Source organism: Amblyomma mixtum, chromosome 8, assembly GCF_055824585.1.
Source record: "Amblyomma mixtum isolate Tamu chromosome 8, ASM5582458v1, whole genome shotgun sequence".
Classification (NCBI taxonomy): Eukaryota; Metazoa; Arthropoda; class Arachnida; order Ixodida; family Ixodidae; genus Amblyomma; species Amblyomma mixtum.
The window spans coordinates 132921889-132936925 of record NC_143019.1 but is presented as its reverse complement, the minus strand read 5'-3'; positions in this window follow the sequence as shown (position 1 = coordinate 132936925).

The window sequence follows — 15037 nt, the reverse complement described above, 5'->3', positions numbered from 1 at the left end:
GGGAACATCGTGGATTACGGCCTTTCCGCAGTCCTCCGGCATGGCGACGTAGGTGCTCATATCTATCCGCTCCCCTTCGAAAGTGAGGTGCGTCAGCTCTACGTATTTTCTTTTTCGCCCGGCGTCTCTGGCCGCCACGAGAATGGACGTTTGCGTGTATTTATGGAGACGATGTTCTCTCCCGCTGCGTCTTGGTCGAGAGAGAGAGAGAGAAACAACTTTATTGCCATAGATTGGAGGGATTTAGGGCGGGTGGGCTTGGTGTGGCCCCCAGGTGGGGGCGACTTCCTGGGCCCACGAAATGAGTGCCAGTTGGATGCTCTTGTCTGGCCTTTTGAGGAGTTGGTTCCATCCTTCTTCGGAGGGAGCAGGCAGTAAGGTTCGAGGGGGCGGATTTCCCGCGCAACCCCAGAGGATGTGTGCCTGGGTGGCGATTTCTCCCTGGTAACAATTTTGGCAGACGGGGTCATATTCCCCGTCTGTGAAGAGTGAAAGTCTAGAATGGCTAAGGATGGAGTGCGTCTGCAACCTGCGGAGCAAGCTGGCTTGCGCTCGATTCAAGTCGGGGTGTGGAGGCGGGAACTGGCGTCTCATCTCTCTGTAGAGGTTGGTAATTTCGGCAAAGGTCTGGGGAGCCTCGGCAAGAGCGTCTGGATCCGTGGGGCCGGCCGCCCGGTTGGTTAGTCCTCGGGCTAGTCGGTCGACCCCTTCGTTTCCAGAGTTTCCCGTGTGGGCGGGTACCCAGACCAGGTTGATCTTATGGTCGAGAGTGCAGCCGCGAAGGATGCGTGCAGCGGGGTGGCAGATAAAACCTGCCGAGTAATTTTGTATCGCTCTTTTGAAGTCGCTTAGGACTGTGCGCGTACGTGGGTCAGCGATGGCCAGCGCGATGGCGGTTTCTTCTGCCGCTGTCGGAGAGTGAGCTACTACTGTGGCGGCGGTGACGAGAGTAGATTGTGGCGTGGTTGCAAAAGCCACGTATGTGTTTGCACTTTGCCGTGCAGCATCTACGTATATTGCGTGTTCGTCGGCAAGGTATGTGGCATCTAGTGCTTGGGATTTCAGCTGACGGCGCGTATCATGGCGGCCAGGTAGCATGTTTTTGGGGATTGGTTTTATAACTAGGCGGCTATAGACCCCTATCGGAATGGGCGTCGTGGGGTGGACGTCGCCTATGGGGTTGATGTTGAGACGGTCAAGTATGAGCCGCCCGTGTTTAGTGCGGGAGAGGCGGTGGATTTGGGCGGTCTTGTGTGCCTCTATGAGTTCTGTGATCGTGTTGTAGATGCCGAGTTGGAGGAGGTGCTGTGTGCTGGCGTACTGAGGTAGCCCCAGTGCCGCTTTGTACGCGGAACGTATAATGCTGTTCACAGCTTCCTCGTCCTTCCGGCGGAGGTGATAGTAGGGGTAGGAGTAGACTATCCTGCTAATGAGGAAAGCTTGCGTGAGCCGACAGAGGTCATCCTCCTTCATACCTCTGCGGCGGGTGCTGATGCGGCGGATAAGGCCGTTGATCTGATTGGCTGTGGTGCGGAGGCGCTGAATGGCCTCCGAGTTTTGCGTGTTGTTCTGTACATACCCAGAACGCGAATGGTGCGGACCGGCGGTATGGGATGTGTGTCGACTTCAAGCACAATAGGTTCTTGCGGGTCGGGGACTGGCAAGCGAACTCGTCTGTCCCTGATGACAAGTAATTCTGACTTCGTGGAGGAGCATGTGAGCCCGTTCGCCTGTACAAAGGAGTGTACTTTATCGATTGCTGTTTGGAGGGAGTTTTGGATTTCCCCGTCAGAGCCAGAGTTGGTCCACAGGGTAATGTCGTCGGCATATATTGAGTGTTTAATGTGAGGTATCTCTTCCAGGAGCGGAGGGAGGCCTCTCATTGTAGTGTTGAAAAGGAACGGAGATAGGACTGCTCCTTGTGGTGTTCCTCGGGTGCCTAGTGTGATCTTCTCGCTGTGGAGGTCTGCAATGTGAAGTTCTGCTGTACGGTTATGAAGAAAGTCGGCGATGTAGTTGTAAGTGCGAGTGCCTACATTCATTTGTGAGAGGTTTGCCAGGATGGAAGCATGTGACACGTTGTCGAAAGCCTTGCTGACATCTAGGCTTAGGATAGTTCGTGTAGCTCGGATGGGTCTCGGATCGAGGATGTCGTGTTGGATTTGCCACATAATGTCTTGAGTGGAGAGGCCGGTCCTGAAGCCGATCATAGTGGGGGGAAAAAGGTCCTCTTGGTCTACGTGAGTGTGTAGTCTATTGAGTATGACGTGTTCCATGACCTTTCCAAGGCAGGACGTGAGCGAGATAGGCCTAAGGTTGCCCAGCTCGAGTCGTTTGCCTGGCTTAGGTATGAAAATCACTTTGGCATGCTTCCAAGTGTCTGGAAGGCGACCCTCATGCCAGTGTTGGTTGAAGAGGTCCGTGAGTGCCTCGACGGACTGATCTTCGAGGTTACGAAGCATCCTGTTGGTTATGTGGTCGTCGCCAGCGGCTGCGGTGGTTTTAATCTGGTTGAGGGCGGCGCGGACTTCTCCTGCCGTGATGTCGGCGTCCATGTTGGTGTTCTGAGCACCCGTGTACCCTGAAGGGATGGGAATTTCAGTGGAAGTATTGATGTATTTGTCTTTCAGGGTAGCGAGGAGTTCCCCATTTGTGCCCTGAAAAGCGTGTATGACACGGGTGAGGTTCTTGTGAGATGTGGATTTGGTGTGAGTTGGGTCCAGTAGATGTCTGAGCATGAACCACGAGTTTTTGCATCCTAACTGGCCGTTAAGACGGTCGCAGGTTTGATGCCATTGCTCTTGACTCAGTTTGATGGAGTAAGCTTCGATCTCTCGCTCGAGGCGAACGAGACGGAGCTTGAGGGATCGATTGTGTTTTTGGCGCAGCCAGCGAGCGCTAAGACTGCGCTGGGCCTCCCACATGTGTATGAGTTTGGCGTCGGGTGAGGGGCCATCCTCGTCCTGGGTAGTCGTCGAGGTGGCATTGGCGGTGTCTTCGAGCAGCGAGTTTGTCCATGTGTTCAGGTCGTCTATGGGGGCCGAAGTGCGTTTGGCGCGCACGTATCGGAAGGCGTCCCAGTTAGTGTGCCTGATTGTTCGGTTGGGGGCTTTGCTGTGTGTAGCCGTGAAGGTTGTGCTGAGAACATAGTGGTCGCTACCTATGTTCATGCCGAGGTTTTCCCAGCGTGCGTCTGGGATGTTGCGGGCGAAAGTGAGATCGGGGCAGCTGTCCTGTGTGACACTGTTTCCAATGCGAGTAGGCCTGTCGGGGTCTAGGAGTAGTGTCAGGCCCAGTGTTTGGGCTGTTTCCCACACTTTGGCTCCCTTACGACCGCATGCTTTGCGGGGGTAGCCCCACTCGGTATGCGGCGCGTTGAAGTCACCTAAGATGAGTAGCATCCCTGTTTGTGCAGCCGCGCAGGCCTTACGAACGAGGGTTGCCACTCTTGTACTTTTGTCGCTAGGGGGACTGTAGACGTTGAGGATGTGGAGTGGGGCTTGTGAGCGGCTGTTCGGTAGGACCTGTACGAAAGTGTGCGGAACCTCGTGGTAACTAAGGTCTATATGATTAGCTGCTAAATTTCGGTGGACCAGGATGGCGGTGTTGGGCCGTTGGTCTGGTGTTGTTTGTTGGTTATATGCGGCGTAGCTGGTAAGTTTCGTGTCCATGTAGGTTTCCTGAAGTGCGATGATGTGGGGGGTGTGCGGCTGGGCCTGCAGGGTGTGCTCCAAGGCTCGCCGCTTCGCCTTGAAGCCCCTGCAGTTCCATTGCCAAACTGTGACGGGGGAGCTAGCCATCGCGTTTCCCGTAGGGTTCGGGGCGCTGTGATAGCGCGACGGGTGATTTAAGAATGCCGCCTGCACGTGAGCCCGCGGTTGCACTCTCCGATGTGGCAACAATAATGGGTGCTGGGTAGTTAGGAGGGGTTGTCGTCTTCAAAGGGGTTGCGGATATCTGGGGATTCGTGAGAGTATCGAGCCTGGCATGAAGGGTTTGGATGTTGGCTGCCATTGTGGCGCAGCTTTCTACTAGACGGTCAATGGTGGGGGCTAGTCGAAGGAGGGCGCCCTCGAATTGGGCCATTCGCGTATCAGCTGCCTCGAATTTGGCATCTATGTCTGCTTGTGAGGAGGGGGGAGGTGCTTTGCGCTTGTTGCGTTTAGACTGTTCAGTGTCCATGCGTGGAGCACCTACGGGGTCGGATGTGGGAGCGTGAGCCACCTGCTGCGGTTGCAATTTGGGGTTTGCCTGTGCTGATTCTAGGCTAAGAATTTTGGCATTTGCTTTGGCCAATTGTAGCTGTAGTTCCTTGACCATGTCTGCCAGCTCCCTTACCTGTGAATCTGGTGGAGAAGCGGTGACTTGTGCAGGAGTCTTCCATCCAACTTGTTTGACTGCTTTGGTCTCCGGCTGGCCTTGAGAGCTGGCCCGAGAGCTGCGTGAGGCGGATGTGGGACGGCTGCGAGTGCGGCTGGAAGGGCTGTCGCTGCCGAGCGGGGGGAAGGAGTCGTCCCGCAGTAGGTTGTGGTCGCCGCGGTTGCGGTCTCGGGACCGGGACTGCCGTCCGGGGTTCGTCGAGTTGGAGCCGGTATCGGCGTCAGTGGCCGATGGGGAAGACTTGGGCCGAGTGGAGGACGTGAAGCGGTATTTGCAGCTTCTGCTGCCTGTCGGGTGGCCACCTTTGCAGACAATACATGAAGCTTGGCACGTGGGCGGTTGGCCAGCTGGAGGAGCGTCATGTGCTGTGCCACAGCGTCGGCAGGTTGGTTTTCGTGGGTGGGGGCACACATCCGCCCTGTGCCCTAGCTTCCGGCAGTTGAAGCATGCCTCCGGCCGGCTTTTGTAGGGGAACACCTCAAAAGTGAAGCCGAGATACCTCACGTAGCGGGGTAGCTTGGCATTAGCGATAGTCACCACGAAATGTCGTGTGCGGCCCATGCGGCGTGCAGCGACTATGGGGAGTTCGGGGTTTCGAGCTTGGAGCTCAGCGAGGATCTCAGCGTCGGTCTCGTGACTGTAGGCTCTGTAGATTATTCCTCGCACGGAGTCATCGGGGGCTGGAGCATACGTGGCTACCAGGATGGCGTTGGAGTCAATGGTTAAACTGTATTTTAACATACAGGAACGCCCGTTCTTTGTCCGGTGTGCTGATGGTAACCGTGTTGTTTGTAGGATGGACGCGGACTTGGTCAGCGGTTATTGCAAGGCGGCCGTTGATCTTGGCGGCGTTGTAGATGGCCATCGCCAATTTGGCCGGGCCGACTGCGTTGAGGTCGACGGTACCTTGAGGTCGGAAGACGATTTTGTAGTCCTCTGAAGGCAGGCGAGGAAGTGGTCGTCGTTTAGTCGGCGGAGGTGGACGGCCGCGGGGTCGTTGGTCTGACAGGACAGTGGTGGCTGCGGGCGTTTGGGTGGTGGCCGGCGGCGTTGCCGGTGGTGGCGGGCGTCTGTAGCGGCGTTGCATTTCGAGCGCCGTCCAAGTGCCATCGGCCAGCTCCGCGGCGGTAACATCCGTGCCGGTGACTGTGTACTGCATGTTGAAATGCAGGGAAGCGCCGTCGAGGCGAAGCGGGCGTCGCCGCCGCAGCTGGGAGCAGAGCACGCACTAGGCGTGCTGAGCCGTTAGGCCTAGCTCCCGCGGTCGGGCGTGGCCGCAAATCGGCCGTAAAGTTGAAGGCACTCGACTGAAAGTGGTTAAAAGTCCCACAGGTGACGCCGGATGGGTGGCGGGCCGTCCTGTGAAAAATTGGCGGCTGTAAATAGCCGGAAACTGATGAAATCGTCGGAAAATCGCGGACCGAATATAAGATACGTCCACTCGCTCCGAGCGCAGTCGGCATTCCCGCGTCTTGGTCGACTCCGGCAGCCTGGATTATAGCGTTCGCCAAGTGCGCGTTCCCGTGTTTCGTCAGCCGCGTGACGCCGCCGCTGGGTCTCATGATTACCTTGTCGGCGTTGCTGGGGAGCCTGATGTTTTGCCTTTCCACCGACTTCGCCGCCATTTTCTTTCTTGCGAGCTTCTCGGCAGCCCACCACCTCTCCACGATGCGCGTCTCTTGGTTGGGGCTAAGGTTAGGATTAGCCTCCTTCGGCGCCGCTTTGCCTTTTTTTCTTGCTAGTGTACCACTGTTCGGGTACATTTAGCTCGCTCGGATCAATGTCCGTTCCTTCGACGCTTTCCATCATCGTGCCTCAGCCGTTGGGCAGGACTGGGCCGCCGTCGGTGGCTGCACCTCACTAGGCCTAGCACTCGGCTCGGACGCTCTCCCTGCTTTTGCAGCTGTGACGTCACACCGCTAGGCTCGCCGCGCGCGGCGGGCGCAGGAGTTAGGCAGCAGCTACTAAGCGCGGCCTCGCCTCGCGACGGCACAAATTGAGCCCCTGGTTTTTGCGGCAGATGGTATGACGTCATAGCGGAAGTCAAGCTAAAGGTACCGCGGCCTCGCGTCGCGAGGAGCTGAAAGTGAAAGTAGTATTGCTTGCGCAATAAAAACAGCGCCACGCGGACGCGTCTCTACGGCGCGAGCCGGTCGGGGGAGAACGCAACCCCCACTGCGCCTCTAGCCTGTGTGCGTGGTTGCCCCCTCCACCACTGCTCACCGACACGGCGGGCGTGAGGGCATGAGTCATCCATGCGGAAGATTTCTCTCGAACGTCCGAGTCGCTTCTACAGCTAACCGGAGGAAAAGGGCGTAGCCTTGCGTGCGCTAAGACCAAGGAGGATATATAGAATTTTCTGGAGTGGAGAGGGCGCGCTCCGACTGAAGCCGCCTGCCGCCATCTTACCAGAGGCAAAAGCGCGCTTGGCGCCGGCTCGCGCTGCTGTTTTCCGGAGTTGTTTTGCAGTGCAAGTTGACGTGATGGGCATGTGGGCGTGATGGGCATGTTAACGTGATGGGCATGATGGGCAATTCTAAAGGCAACAACTAAAAGGAGGTTTGGTCGATGAAGCAGCATGCTTACCGTTGTGCGCAGGTCATGAATCCTGCAGGCCAACTACCATGACTATACTCATCGCATTGACTGTCCAGAAAGCCTGTCAGCTTTTGTTGGTGCTGTAGTGCCGTACATTGCGGGTTTTGTTGTTCGGAAAGTGTTTTCAACGATGTCATGTGAACAGTGCATCGCAGCCGTATATTCAGATGTGCTGCCACCTTTAATTAGGCAGAAGAGCCGAGGCGGACTTATTTCACCGGCACAAGACGCTGTTAGTCTTTGTGAAGCAGTTGAAAAGGGGCTTTGACGGCTACAGGCAGAATATGATACTATTAAAATCGTGATGGCAAAATCGAAACACCTCATCCTTGAAGTCCTGGGAACCTCCACAGAGAAAAAGTAGTTTAAAAAACTGGAGGACCACATCGTTGACCTTGACTCACTTCACAACCATATCTATAGTTTGTGCATAAAAATCGCTGAAGAATATCTGAAAGTGAGAATACATCGCATGACAAAAGAACGAAACCGTGAACTGATCAAAAACAAAGTGAGACCACTTTTACGAGGGTGATTATTTTCAATCACCAGTAGGGTATTCTTCATGATGTTTTTGACTGCATATAACATTTTTTCCTTAATATCTGCGCAGTTGAACTGTCTTCTGAAGATCTGTTGGGTGCTGGTTGATTGAAAATAAATGTCTAAAACTAGAACCGCACATGTGCATTCCTTCCTAAGTGCGAGTAGCTGCATCAGCAAAGCGAAAAGCACGAGCACGGCTGCACTACGCTATTCTCCATTAAATTTGTGCACTTAAACTGGCTTTTACATGCATAGTTGTTGAAACCGAAACGTTTATAACTAGAATCACTCGTCTTCATTTCTCCGCAAATGCAAGCAACTTCATCCGCAGCGGGGAAAAGCACGCGACGCAGCACTAAGCTTTTCTCCTTAATATCTGAACTGGGAAACTGCCTTCTATATACATGCCAGTTTGCCGCTGGTTGACGAAAAATGGACGTTTACAACTAGAACCACTCGTTTGCGTTGCTTTGTAAGCGCGAAAAAGCTCTGCTGCGCTATGCTTTTCTTCTTAATATTTCCGTAGTTAAACTGCCTTCTTCACGCCAGTTGGCTGCTAGTTGATGGAAAATAAACGTTTACAACTAGAGCCACACGTTTTCGTCGATTTCTGAATGCTAGCAACTTCACGAGTAGTACGAAAAAATAGAAGCACGGCTGCGCCCCGCTGCTTTGTGCCTCTGGAGGCTGCGCTATGCCTTTCTCCATAATAATTCTGCAGTTAGACTGCCGCCATCAAGGCAGTTTGGTGCTGGTTGATGGGAAATAAGCGCATGCAACTGGAACCACTTGTTTTCATTGCTTTCTGAATGAGCGCAACTCCATCAGCAGCGCGAAAAAGCAGAAGCGCGGCGAGGCGCGGCTGTGGCGCTGCGCTGCGTTTTGCCTCTGGTAAGATGGCCGCCGCCGTTCGGCGCGGCTTCACCCTTGCCCGTAGGCGCGTATAGGCGGCTTCCACTCCAGCAAGTTTTATATATCCTCCTTGGCTAAGACAACGCCCCCTCCTCTGCGCTCGGACGTAGGCGACGGCGCCACGCCAGAACTAGCCCGAACCTTCGAGATGCGACCCCCGACTTCTGACCAATGGGCACGCGCGGCCGGTGTGAAGGGGAGGAGGAGACAGCACTGCCGATGCTGCGTGTATGTGCGCGCCTACTCTGGCGCGTAGAACAAACAGACGAGAGAGGGAGCCTATGACAGAAGAACGTTGGCCGCTGACAGATTAGTCCAAGGCGCCGTATGCTTCGGAGAAGCGTGCCCGCTTGACTCCCGGGACCCCACCACTCGACCAGCATCGGACCAACGAGGCAACGCTCGCCAGTCGTCGGACTGTCTCAGTGCCCGGTGAACAAATCGTGTTTCGTTTGTTTGCCTCTCTCTATTGTGTTAAGTGCACAGGTGCAATAATTCTTTTGTGTGGTATTCTCTATCGAGTTTAACTTTGCACGAGTGGCATTGTTTTGTTAATCACTTTGTATGTGTTTGTACTACTGATTATAAAGTCCTCTGTATCGTCTCATTGCTGTGTAAACATTGTTTTCGTTTGTGAACCATTGGCTCCGGCTCATTCTATGGCTTGTGACCGGCGAAAGCTGGGCACCAAACGACCAAAAACCTCTTGTCACTTGGTAGCTGGTCTCCGCTGAGCTTGCCACGCTGAGTCGAGGGCACCTCCTTTGAGTCCGAGACCACTACATCCCCCACGCTCTAAGGGTGTCTCGGGGCTTCACGCTTAAAAGTGCGCGAAGTTGGTGACAAACGATCAGGTCCTTGTTCAGCGCAAATGAATTTGCATTGGTTCGAGTGTGAAACCTGTACTGGCTGACATCTTCTTGTCCAGCATTGACCATGATCTGGTGGGCTTTCTTACGATGAGACAACACTGAAGATATTTCGGTATGTTGATGACAATTTAGTGTTTCTTAAAGACCGACCTCGCGCGAATAACACTGTAACTGTGGAAGAGGTTTTACCGATTTTCAGACGACATGGGAAGGGTCTAACCTTTACTCACGAGTTACCGGAACATGACAAGCTAGTTTTTAGATATTCACCTGATTTTAACAGCAGATCACGTTTGCTGGATGTACTTACCAAGGGCTTAGAAAGACCTGTTACCGTTCAGGTCAGCACATTCAAAGACTGTTAAACGGGCCATCGGAACGTATTGCTTGCAGGGCGCCTTGTCTAAGTCGTGCGCTCACCTGGTGCACGAGAGCCTAAATAATCACGTCAATAGGATGACGAAGGCTGGTTTTCCTGCTTCGATCATTGTTGCAGTAGCAGAAAAGCTCCTGCGCAAACTGAAAGATAGGACATGCCGGGGTGGCCGTTCTAAGGAAATGAGGCCAGCGGTTCTACCGTATGTTCACAGGATTTCCCACAACCTGAAGAATGTGGCGAAACGCTACGGTGTGCCGGTAGTGTTTACCGCTCCGTGCAAGTTGGCCTCATTGTGCCCTCAGGTCATGTCCGGTGGGAAGAGGAAGGCGGACTGCGTGAAGCGTCATGCCACTCGTTTCGTAAGTTGCCAGACGGGTGTCATATACCAGATTCCCCTCACCTGTGGCAGGGTATATATCGGCCAGACGGGCCGATGTTTGAATGATCGCTTAAGGGAACACCAGCTTTCGATGAAATCAGGAACAGGGTCGAATTTATTCCTGCGTTGTGGCGCTTGCCCGGATGCTACGCGCAATAAGCCATGCTTGCCTCTGCTGGCAGATACCAAAGTTTTGAGGAGGAGCCGTGACCAGGTAGCGCGTGAGTTGGCTGAAGCGTTGCGCATCAAACAGAAGGGTAAAGATTGTATAATTGACCCTTCTATCAAACTTTATCAGAATAAAGACAGGTTTTTGGCCTCCGCATGTGTGTGATGTGACAGTTTGAAGCTATAAAAGGAGTGCCGTTTTACAAATAAAATTAGTCGCGAGTCTGCGCTTGCTGTGTTACCTTCTTGTCCGTGTCTTTTTGTGGGCAGCAGCATTTTTATTTACCATGATTGGCAGGCTAGCCCAACAACGTACGCTCTTAAACTATCTCTTTTTTTATTTCCTCCAGAACAGATAAGGCAATCGCGCGTAGCATATCAGCAGGAAAACCTGCGTCATGTTGGAAAAGGTGCTGCTGATGAAAGCTGAGATTCACTGTATGAGGGCAACGTTTCTGAATTCTATTTTTCAAGCCAAGATTGGCTATGCCTCTCTTGATTACATGAAAGTGTGGTGAGGCATATCGCAAAGAATTGCATTCTCTGCTCTTGGTGAGATGTTGTTTCCATTAAATTTTAGTTTTAATTCTAAAACCTAAATCACATTATGAATTGGCAGTTCATGAGTAAAATCAACATTTTATACACTCTTCTACATTGTATAGAGTGACGAGGAAGCTTATTCTAGTTAAACACACTTTTAGGCAATTTTAAAGTTCGCATGCACGGTTATATGCAGATCTGCCTCTCTGACACACCTATACACTCCGCTACAGGAGAGGGGTATGTTGTACACCATACGTGTGGCACATCCAACAGACTAGCTGGCAGCATGACAGTGCAGCTGCTATACACCTGCCTTCTCCCTGTGCCTCTCGTAGTAATAGAGGACACACCAGACCACTTGGTGATCTGGTCTGATCTGGTGAGACCAGAGCACTTTCAAGGTGTCATTTGACACGCGGTGAATATGACACCCAGTGAATTCCTACCAAAGCGACCGTTCCCGCCTTGCCTAGTTAACGTGAAGTAAAAGTTCCAGGTCACTGAAGCACAGAATCGGTAATTTTCTGTTTGCATATAGAACAACGCCGCACACATTCACCGGCCAAACAGCAGCTGAACTCTTTTTGAGGAGGAAGTTGTGCACAAGGTTGTCGTTATTTAAACCAAATCTGCAAGATGCAATAAATGCCAAATTGGAGAGGAATGTCCGCAGTGCAAACAAGCGGGGGAGTTCACCGAGAGTATTTTCTGTTGGTGATGTAGTGTTTGTGCGTCCAGGACGTGGGGAACAGGTCAAGCGGCGTCTAGGCACTGTTGTGGATGTGAAATCGGCAGTCACTTACCTCGTGGTTGTGGATGGAAGAAACGGTTTGTGCATGTGAACAACTTATATAAAACTTAGTGACGCTTATACCAGTTTGACAAAAATGAGATTGCACAGGTAGAATAGGTTATTAATTTGCATTGCACGTGCTTTGTGTTTTCAGGCTAGCTTTTGCCCCAGTTCATTTGTCACTTCATCTCGTTTTTCAGTGTTTCTTTATGCCTCCCTTCTTATTCCTTCTATTCTTTTTTCCGCGGTATATATTCTGTTAACCCTTCGAATAAAAATTCAGTTGAGAAAGCGCTCGTGTCCTGTCTCTGCCTTCTTCTGTGTGCATGTTTTTTGTTCTCGCTACGCTTCGAATAATGCAAACGCTCCAACTCGCTCAGTTTAGCATACTTTTGTAGCGATGTTTGAAATAGAAACTTTGGTTAAATTTCAAAGAGAAGATGCAGGACTTCCAGAGGTCTAGGAAAGCGTAGTTGTTGTCGGCGGAACTGCGTCTACTGGTTTTATGGCAGGTGAGAGGTGCACCAGTCTAGAACGCTCTGGACGCAGTTAAGGGCGGCTGCGATCAATGTAGTCACAAACAAATAGAGAAAGCCGCGCGCAGGCAAATTGGAGCGGGAACAAACAGTACAAAAGATTCGAGGCATTACTGCCCTCTCAAGGAACCGACTCGATATATTGTTACGAGGTGGCAAGCCTAGGAAAAGGACGACATGATGACAGATGATAATATGTTTAATGGCTGCTGGCCTAGCGCGAGCGCTCCGTCCCGCGCCACTGCCCTCTTGTTCTTCTTCGTAACATGTCCCGGGTCCTCCGAGCGATCGTCCCGATCGATTGCGTAAATTCTCGAAGATGAGGTGGCGATGACCATGATCACAAAGGATAGAAGATGAAAGGCTTGCCACCAAGATGAACGAGATGATCTGGTGAACGGTTGGCCCTGGAGCTCCAGGTCCAGCGGTCGGTCGCCCAAAGCCAAAGATCAGGGTTTAAGGACTCGCCGGACAGCTTGGGCGGGGGTGCCGTCTTGATTCGGATCGTCGTAGGGTCATACTTCGTCTGGTCCTGGTCGTCGTGTCTTGTGGTCGGGGCTGGGGACGGGGCTGGGGATAGCGGCTGGTCAGTTCTGGTCTGGTCGGGCTCGGGTTGAGCCGGCGGCGGAGTCCAGGTCCCCTCGGCCAACGACGAAGGCGAGCAGAAGGCGGCGATGCTCCAGGGACCAGGATGACGATGAGGAACCCGCACCTCACACCAAATGTTACGAGGTGGCAAGCCTAGGGAAAGGACGACATGATGACAGATGATAATATGGTTTAATGGCTGCTGGCCTAGCGCGAGCGCTCCGTCCCGCGCCACTGCCCTCTTGTTCTTCTTCGTAACAATATTAAGACAGGTAATGCGATCGGGAATAAAAAGTAAGCCAAGCACTACAAAATACATACTTAGGATGGAGACAGTGTCCTTTGCCGTTCATAACACGGCTTCAGAGGGTGTCACCCAGACTTCGCGCACTTTTAGAGGGAAGCTCCCAGACACCCTTAGAGCGTGTGGGGGTAGCGGTCTCGGACTCGAAGGAGATGCCCTCGACTCAGCGTGGCAAGCTCAGCGGAGACCAGCCACCAAGTGACAAGAGGTTTTTGGGCGTTCGGTGCCCAGCTTTCGCTGGTCGCAAGCCAGAGAATGGGTTGGAGCCAGAGGTTCACAAAACAAAACAAAGTTTATACAGCAATTGAGACGATACAGAGGATTTCACAATCACTAGTACAAACACATACAAAGTGATTAATAAAACAATGCAACTCGTGCAAAGTTAAACTCGAGAGAGAATACAATACAGAGGCAATATTGCACCTAAAGTGCACTAACACAAGAGAGAGAGGTAGACAAACAAAACACAATTTGTTCACCGGGCACTGCGGCAGTCTGACGACCAGAGTTCCACGACGATGCCGTCCCGCAGACTGGCGACCGTTGCCTCGTTGGTCCGATGCTGGCCGAGTGGTGTTTTCCCGGGAGTCGAACGGGCGCGCTTCGATGAAGCTTAAACGGCGGTCCGGACTGACTGATAGCTGTCAGCGTCCTTCTTTTATAGGCTCGCTCTCACGTCTGTTTGTTCTACGCGCGAAAGTAGGCGCGCACATACACGTAGCATCTCCAGTGCAGTTTCCCTTTCTTTCTCTCGCTGGCCGCGCGTCCCCATTGGTCAGAATCAGGAGTCCTTTCGCGAAGGTTCCAGCGTGTTCTAGCGTGGCGCCGTCGTGGCGGCGTCGCCGACGTCGGAGTGCAGAGGAGGGGGACATGTCTTAGCGCACGCAAGGCTTCCCCCTCTTCCCCCGGTCAGCCGGTGAAGCGACTGGGATGTTCTAGAGAGATCGGCGTGGATGACTCATCCCCTCGGCACACGCCGTGGCGGTGGAGAGAGAGGCACGCGCTCGGCGGTGCTTTCCCTCTCTCCCGTTGGGCTCGCGCCGGCGAGACGCCGTGCGCGCGGCGGTTTTTCTTTCTTTGTTTCTAAAATGCGCCGAATTTTGTGACACTGCCCCTTCCTTTAAGTAAATTGTGTAACAATATTCACAAATCACAAAATTCGCGCGCACATGCATGCGCTCACAAAGTCAGTGGCGAATGCCAAAATACATACATCAATACCTTGATGCTTTCACATACAGAACACAGTACAATAGACATAATTGCACTCCAAAACACGCCGCAGTTCGGCGGTACAATTCGCGCGCACGTGCATGCGCTCACAATATCAATGGCGAATGCCAAAGTACACACATCAATACAATGATGTTTTCACATACGTAACTCTATGCAATGTTCACAATGCACATAAAAACACACCGCGATTGGGCAGTACATTAACACAAGGCTACAAACATGGAGCACACAAATACAAGGTACACTTTCGCCTATACTTCCAAGTTTGGCCTACCCAGCGGGCTCGGAGAATTACTGTTTCCTTCAATCTTTCAGTCGCGCTTTTAATTCCCTTTCGGAAGCGGCTCCGGCTTTTCTTTCTGTCGCGGGTTGGACTCTTCTTCCGCCTCATTCTGAAGCTTCTCTTCCGAACGCGGTTTTGGCTCCGCTTCCTACTCGTACTCCTGTCTGGTTCTGCGGCAGTCTTCGAGCCCTTCTTTTCCTCTGGCCAGCGCATCTGTTGCGAGCAAATTTAACGCCAGTTCGCTTACGACGGCTGCGCTTCAGGTGTTTGCTCTCTTTTCCATGTGCGCTCTTCTGTTTCCGTTTGCGCCTCCACACTGAGTCCTTGCTGTAGGCTGGGCTCGTTCCTCTGAGCTTCTTTCTTACTTTGCTATGATGTTCGGGCAGCTCGCTTGCATTCGGCTCGGCTGTCTTCAGCTTAGTTTTCTTCCGATCCATTTTCTTCCTGAATTTTCTCCAGGGTTCCGGCAGTTCGATTCCACCTGTATCGGCGGTGCTCGAGTCGCTTCTCTTCC